General features: G+C 38.9%; 1 long non-coding RNA gene across 1 annotated transcript; it reads left to right on the top strand.

Moving 5' to 3' along the window:
• Positions 1–479: 479 nt before the first annotated feature.
• Positions 480–6,259, top strand: LOC116088260. The gene is made up of 2 exons (XR_004117840.1): positions 480–898; positions 5,892–6,259. It is a non-coding gene; the product is annotated as an uncharacterized LOC116088260 (long non-coding RNA).
• Positions 6,260–7,748: the final 1,489 nt, after the last annotated feature.

Raw genomic sequence — 7,748 nt, 5'->3', positions numbered from 1 at the left:
GTTTTCAACTCATTTTCAGATTAAGTTGGGAGGATACTCCAGAAATATCCTCGCATAAAATTGAAGCCTTTTCATACCTTCTTCTTTTTTTTTCTTTTCTTTTTTTTTTTGACAAGGTTTCTCTGTGTAGTTCTGGCAGACCTGGAACTCACTCTGTAGACCAGGCTGGCCTCAAACTCAGAAATCTGCCTGTCTCTGCCTCCCAAGTGCTGGGATTAAAGGTGTGTGTCAGTACTGCCAGGCTATACCTTCTTTGTAGGTGTATTTGTTTATGTCTGGCCATCCATTTTGATATTAAATGAAATTAAGATGTTGGTTGTTGGTGTTCTCCCCCCTGCCTCAGCTCTGTGGCTGAGCTGACAGCCTCCACTGCCTGAGCCTGCAGGCAGACACTGTGGGGCTAAACAATGACTGCTACACTGACAGGTCCACCTTTGAAGTCAAGCAACCTGGAGGCCACACTGAGTCACTGACATGCCTACTGCCAGAGGACATGCTGAGTTGTAAACACACTTGCCTGCCTGAGAACTGAGTTTACAGAGATCATGGCATCTTCACATCTGAGACTGTTTTTACATTATGCATATATTTTATTTCTGGAGTTTTTGGTTTCATTTCTTACCTGCCTATATAAACTCAAAATATCCCCAAGTAAAGAGATGCCTTGATAAAAAATTTACTTGGCGTCAGTGTCTCTTTGTTCTCGAACATTTTATTTTGCAGGTCCTGTCTAACCTCCAGCTGAAGAGACCCACAGACCTGAGTGGGACTTCGGGCCGGTTTCACTCAGAAGGTTCCCCGGGCATGCGGCTCAGATGGGGAGGAAATAGAGGACACACTGTCGAAGAGCTCTGCATAATAAAAGAAAAGAAGGAAAGGGACATGTGTCTTCCACATGGTAGGTAATTGATGCCAACGCTGGCCATATTGTAGAAATCCGTGTGTGGGAAGGATACAGGGTCTAGGCTGAATCAGTACTGACCCGGTGCATGATCCACCTAGGGATTTGACAGTGAGAAATGGGGTCGAAGGTCTCAAAAGTAGCTATTCAAAATGCAGACAAGCTATTCAGAATGAAGGGAGTCAGGGTAGAAAGGAAAGCACTAATGAATCTTTCAGAACAGATAGAAGCTTACTGTCCTTGGCTGGAAGGACTGACCAAGATAAATAAAAAAAACTTGGGAAAAAATCGGAAAGGCTCTCAGAAATAATAAGGTGGATGGATTCCCTCTCTGTCTTTGGGGGCTTGTCATGGATATCATGGAGGAGAATAAAGTAAAGCGAAAGGAGGAGCCTTCAGAAATCAAACTGAGTTTGACTAACTCATAAATTATAGAAACAGATAGCTTCTCAGTAGAATCAGATACGGGAGCCGGGAGGGATCAAGATGCCTCCTCAGGCTGAGATACAGTTACCGAGGGAACCCAAACTACTTCTGCAAAAAGCAGACTCGCTAGGTCTTGTGAAAAGAGGCAGCGTTCATAAGCAAAGTCTGCTTCCTCTCAGATAAGAGACAGGACTCAAAGAGGGTCACAATTAAGTAAGCTGGACCTTGAAATTAAGCTACAAAAATTAAGTGATGAGTCTGTGCTTGTTGCAAGAGGGGAAAACATTGGGCCAAAGAGTGTTGAATTAAAAAGGATTTTCAAGACAATGCCTGGTCAAAAAATGAGTCCAGGTGCTAGCCCTGGGCCCTGTTCTTAAAACAGCAGGCAGTGTATGGGGCCATGAGGCTGCCTACAAGCCAGGAAGATTTGTATCTGAGCTCTTCAGAGCAACACCAGGAAGTGCAGGAGTGGACCTATGTGCCACCTGTCACACAATACTAACGCCAGAGATGGGAGTTCAGATTCTGCCCACTGGAGTTTATGGGCCTTTACCTTCAGAGACTTGGTGTTTTATAATTGGAAAAGGTAGCTTGATTGTGAATGGATTGTGAATGGACCACGATTATCAGGGAGAAATTAAGATCATGGCGTCCTCGCCCCTCGGTGTCATTACAGTACCTGCTAATCAGAAAATCACTCAGCTTGTCTTGGTTCCTTTGTATCCGATGTCTTCTAAGGCTGTTACTAATGAGAAAGTTGTTTTGGTTCTCCTGAAGTATTTTGGGTACAATCTATTACTAATAAAAGACCTAATCTTAAGTTAATTATTGAAGGAAAACGTTTTAAAGGTTTAGTAGATACTGGAGCTGATGTGACCATTATTAGAGGCCAAAACTGGCACTCAACTTGGGATCTGACTGAATCAATCACTCATCTCCAAGGAATTGGCTATGCCAATAACCCAAAACGAAGCTCTAAGCTTCTAACCTGAAGAGATGAGGAAGGTAATTCAGGGCAGATCCAGCCATATATCGTGTCAAATCTCCCTGTTACTCTGTGGGGGAGAGATCTGTTATCACAGATGGGGCTGGATTTGTGCAGCCCTAGTGAGTTAGCTAATAAACAGAGATCAAAATGGGACCTTAGAACATACAGAGGCCATAAGCCTCATTCTAATAGTAAAAGTTTAAAGCATTTTCTATGATGGCCACTATCTTGCCTGTGCCACATGCAGATAAAATTCAGTGGGGTAATAATATTCCAATGTGGGTTGAACAGTGGTCTTTATCTCAAGAGAAAATAGAAGCAGCTTCTTTGCTAGTACAGGAGCAATTAGAATCAGGACATCTGAGGGAATCCAATTCCCCGTGGAATACTCCTATATTCATTATTAAGAAAATGTCAGGTAAATGGAGACTATTATGAGATTTAAGAAAGGTAAATGAAACAATGGCAATTATGGGAACATTACAGACTGGATTACCATCTCCAGTGACAATTCCAAAGGGATTTTACAAGATAGTTATAGATTTAAAGGACTGTTTCTTAACAATTCCTTTGCACCCTTAGGATTGTGAGAGATTTGCTTTTAGTGTTCTATTCGTTAATTTTAAGGAATCTATGAAAAGATATTAATGGACAGTCCTTCCTCAAGGCATGGCTAATAGCCCTATGTCATGTCAGAAATTTGTGGCACAGGTCATTGACCCTATAAGAAAAAAATCGCCAATGATATATATTGCCCACTACACAGATGATGTCCTTTTAGCAGGAAAAATTCCTCAAGAAATGCTTTTATGTTATAGAGATTTACAAGTTGCCTTAAATGAAAAGGGACTATAGATAGCTCCAGAAAAGGTGCAAACTCGAGATCCGTATAATTATTTAGGCTTTGCACTCACGGATCAGGCTGTTATTCCTCAAAAGATAGTTATTTGCAGAGACAAATTAAAAACCTTAAATGATTTTCAAAAATTATTAGGTGATATCAATTGGCTTCATCCCTACATAAAGCTTACTACAGGAGATTTGAAGCCCCCATTTGATATTCTCAAAGGTAGTTCTGATCCAAATGCTCCTAGATTTTTAATCGAAGAAGGAATGTCAGCCTTACAACAGGTAGAAAAAGCTATTGAAAATCAATTTGTTACTTACATAGATTATTCTTTACCTTTGCATGTATTAATTTTTAATACAACTCATGCTCCTACAGTGTTGTTATGGCAGAATGCACCTCTAATATGGATTCATTCAAGGATATCTCCTAAATGTAATATCTTGCCATATTATAAAGCTATACCTCAAATAATTGTGCTTGGTATAAAACAAGCACTGACTTATTTTGGCAAAGAGCCAGATGTTATCATTCAGCCTTTTACTTTGGAGCAAGACTCCTGGTTAAAACAGCATAGCAAAGAATGCTTGCTCAGATAGGATTTCAAGGAATTATAGATAATCATTATCCCCAGGATAAACTGATAACTTTCTTAAATGTGCATGATGTGATTTTTTCTAATATAACTTCTCAACAGCCCTTAAATGATGCCCTTGTGGTATTTTTTGATGGTTCCTCTAAAGGAAAAGCTGGATATCTCATTAATATTCAATAGGTAGTCATAGAGACTCCTGGTCTCTCAGCTCAATTAGCTGAATTAACACCAGTATTAAAGGTGTTTGAAGCTGTACCTGACACTTTTAATCTCTTCACAGACAGCCTTTATACAGCCCAATCAGTACCATTGTTGAAGACATGTGGCACATTTAATTTCAACACCACAGCAGGAGACTTATTTTCTCAATTACAAAGTATCATTCTGGCACAAAAAATCAGTTTTATATTGGTCATATATGGGTTCATTCAGGCCTACCTGGGCCATTAGCCAGAGGCAATAATCTCATTGACAGCACTCTGGTAAGAGAACTTTTAGTTTCAGATCCTGTTGCCTTTGAAAAATGGGGTCACAATAATTTCCACCTGTCTAGCCAAACTCTGAGGCTTAAACATAAGATTTCCAAAGAACAAGCAAGAATGATTGTTAAACAATGTCCTAAGTGCAATATTTTAACTTCAGTACTACATTTGGGGGTTAACCCAATGGGCCTTATGCCCAATCAAATTTGGCAGATGGATGTAATTCATTATGCAGAATTTGGAAAGCTTAAATATATACATGTCTGTATTGACACTTGTTCAGGATTTATGTTTGCATCCCTACATACAGGAGAAGCCTCGAGAAATGTAATTGATCATTGTTTACAAGTTTTTAATGTTATGGGTTTACCCAAAGTGATTAAAACAGATAATGGACTAGGTTACACTGGCAAAAATGTTTTGTCTTTTTACAAGGATTTTTGGCATTATTCATAAATCTAGAATCCCATATAACCCAATGGGACAAGGAATTGTTGAGCGAGCACATCACGCGCTTAAAAACTGGATTTTGAAAACCGAGGGTGGGGTGGGGGGGAGAATCTCTTCCCCGAGATCTCCAAAGGCACACCTTGCCTTTGTGCTTTTTATTTTCAATTTTTTGCAGACTGACATCAAAGATCAGTCCGCTGCAGACTGACACTGGCATCCTAACACTTCAAGTTTGTATGCCATGGTCAAATGGAGGGACCTGCTCACCAATGCCTGGCATGGACCAGACCCTGTCTTGGTCTGGGGCAGAGAATCCATATGTATTTTTTCTCAGAAAGAGGATGGAGCACAGTGGCTTCCTGAAAAGCTAATACTCCAAGTGGACTCAGAGCCACAGCCTTCTTAGCAAGTGTGCTTAAAAACACTGCTGAAAAGTCTTTTTCTTTCGTCTTCTTTAATTTTTAAACTGATAGCCTTTTCTGCCAGCTTTGAATGTGTTTCTTCCCGTTTTACTCAAAAAAAAACTGCTTATTCCCAAAGCATAACAACAATTCATATACACAGGTTCACGCCCAGAGCAAAGAGGTTTATCTAATGCAAATCCAGAGTTGCTAGCCTGAATTACTCACAGTCTTTGCTACCTCTGCAGTATTTGCATTACAAAAGCCAATGTCTTCCCAAAGGCTACTGGCCTAACCCTACTAATTTGCTTGTGAATTGAGACCTGTTCCCTAGGTAACCGCCTCCAGAGTCAAAGCCAATAATTTGCAACTCAAACAGAGAGTTACACCCAGCTTCAGGACCTTGGTGAGCAAACTTGTGAAAGCATCAAACAGGCGTTCTTCAAAGAAATGGTGGCAGTTTCGTGAACTTTGCAGACAAATAAAGGCCTATCTTGGCATTAGCTGCACAGATGGAGGATGCATTACAGAAGCCTGTCTCATCAGGTTAAATCTCTGGCAGTAATCTACCTAAGACAGAGGCATGCACTGAGTGGCTGTGTTTTTGAAAAAAAAAACTTGTATTAAGCCCAGTTTGCAATGTCAAACTAGATGCACATGACCTCAATAATGGGTTAAAGATATCTGCTAGAGATAATTAATACACAGGTTATTTCCATCTAAGCACCTTCAAGATTCCCATGTGAAACTGTGCCCTTTGATATTACCTTAGTCCTCCTGCTTTCTTATCTAATACACTAGGGGAAGATGTTGGTGTTCTCCCCGCTGCCTCAGCTCCATGGCCAAGCTGACAACCTCCACTGCCTGAGCCTGTAGACAGACACTGTGGGGCTAAACAATGGTTGCTACACTGACAGGTCTGCCTTTGAAGTCAAGCAACCTGGAGGCCACACTGAGTCACTGACACACCTACTGCCAGAGGACGTGCTGAGTTGTAAACACACTTGCCAGCCTGAGAACTGAGTTTACAGAGATCATGGTGTTTTCACATCTGAGACTTTATTAATGTTATGCATATATTTTATTTCTGGAGTTTTCAGTTTCATTCCTTACCAGCCTATATAATCTCAAAATGCCCCCAAGTAAATAGATGTCTTGGTAAAAATGTACTTGGTGTCCGTGTCTCTTTGTTCTCGACCGTTTCATTTTGCTGGTCCTGTCTAACCTCCGATTGAAGAGACCTACAGACCCAAGTGGGACTATGGACTGGTTTCACTCAGTTGGTTGCTGACACTAACCACTAATGTGAAATTCCCTTAAGAGTAATTTTGTTTAATAAAGGATCTTAGAAAGGAATGATTGGAAGCTCGGAATCAAATCTCTGTGATTTTATGAATATTTCTAGAACCTAACGATCAAATTTCAGCACCAAAATGAATAAATGAATAAATGAATAATGTGATTATTTCAATGTAACACCAAAGAGTTTAGAAAGTAAAACTTATTCCGATACTTCAATGTTTTGTGGATAGATATTTATATTTATATATATTTCATATCTTATTGTCTATTTTTTCTCATTCCATGTTTTTGTAGTAGTAGACACACACTACATAAAAATATACTTTTTAGAAATATGGGTCAGAATTTATCCAAATTCTTGTTGACATTTTTAAATTTAATTAACGTACTATTTGTACAAGTTTATGCAATAATGTAAGATAACTGATACATGAACCACATGTAAATAGATCCCATCCTCAAGACACTCATTAGTATCCTATATAAAGACAGAAAGAGAGCATCAATATGATCAGAGATCCAGAGATCTTCATACACAAAATTATGTACAAATGTATTGTTACTAGTATTCATAAAGTTTTGGAGCGGAAGTCTGAAGAGGTTCCCGAGTAACAGTCAGCCTAGGAACCAGAGTCTTCTTTGATGGCCTTGACCATATATGTCAACATATAGAATACTCAAGGGATTTGCTTATTATCCAGCCTTTACTCCAGGAAAAGAAAGGATTAAGACTTTTCTTTCTTCCTCGTGGGTCCATAATACCTATCTTCAGTTCTGTCTTTAATATTGAATAATCCTGAAGACATTGAAATACATTTAAATCTAACTAGCAAAGATCTGCCTACTATAAATCACCTGTTAGTAAATTAACTAGTGAAATAAAGAATGCAATTTTGGACACTAAAATAAAGTGGTCACCTATCATTATTAGACATTGTTCAGCAACTTCTACTCAAACTTTTCTTGAAATAAAAATTAGAAATTTTGAAAACTTATCTCTGCTGGTTAATAAGTTGCTAAATTAAGTCAGTGTCAAATTCACTGTATATCAAAGTCCTATTTTTCTCATGTTGACAATAAATATTACTTACATATGGGTAGGTGTGTTGGTGTGTCTCTGTAATCTTAGGATTTAGGAGGCTATCACAAGAGGATTGTGATTTTGAGGTTAGCATGGGAATAATATTTAAGTAGGTCTCGATCCTCAAATATGTATGTTCAATCACCGTCCCAGGAAACAAAACAAGCAAACAGAAAAAGAAACAAATAATACAACTTTCACATCAATCAGTAATACTTTTTTAAAGAACATGAGTTAAATTAATTAGGTATTTTTCAGCATGAAAGAATAATGGC

The sequence above is a fragment of the Mastomys coucha genome, unplaced genomic scaffold, assembly GCF_008632895.1.
Source record: "Mastomys coucha isolate ucsf_1 unplaced genomic scaffold, UCSF_Mcou_1 pScaffold14, whole genome shotgun sequence".
Classification (NCBI taxonomy): Eukaryota; Metazoa; Chordata; class Mammalia; order Rodentia; family Muridae; genus Mastomys; species Mastomys coucha.
Note: the sequence above shows the minus strand (reverse complement) of the source record. Positions and strands in the feature narration are given on the sequence as shown.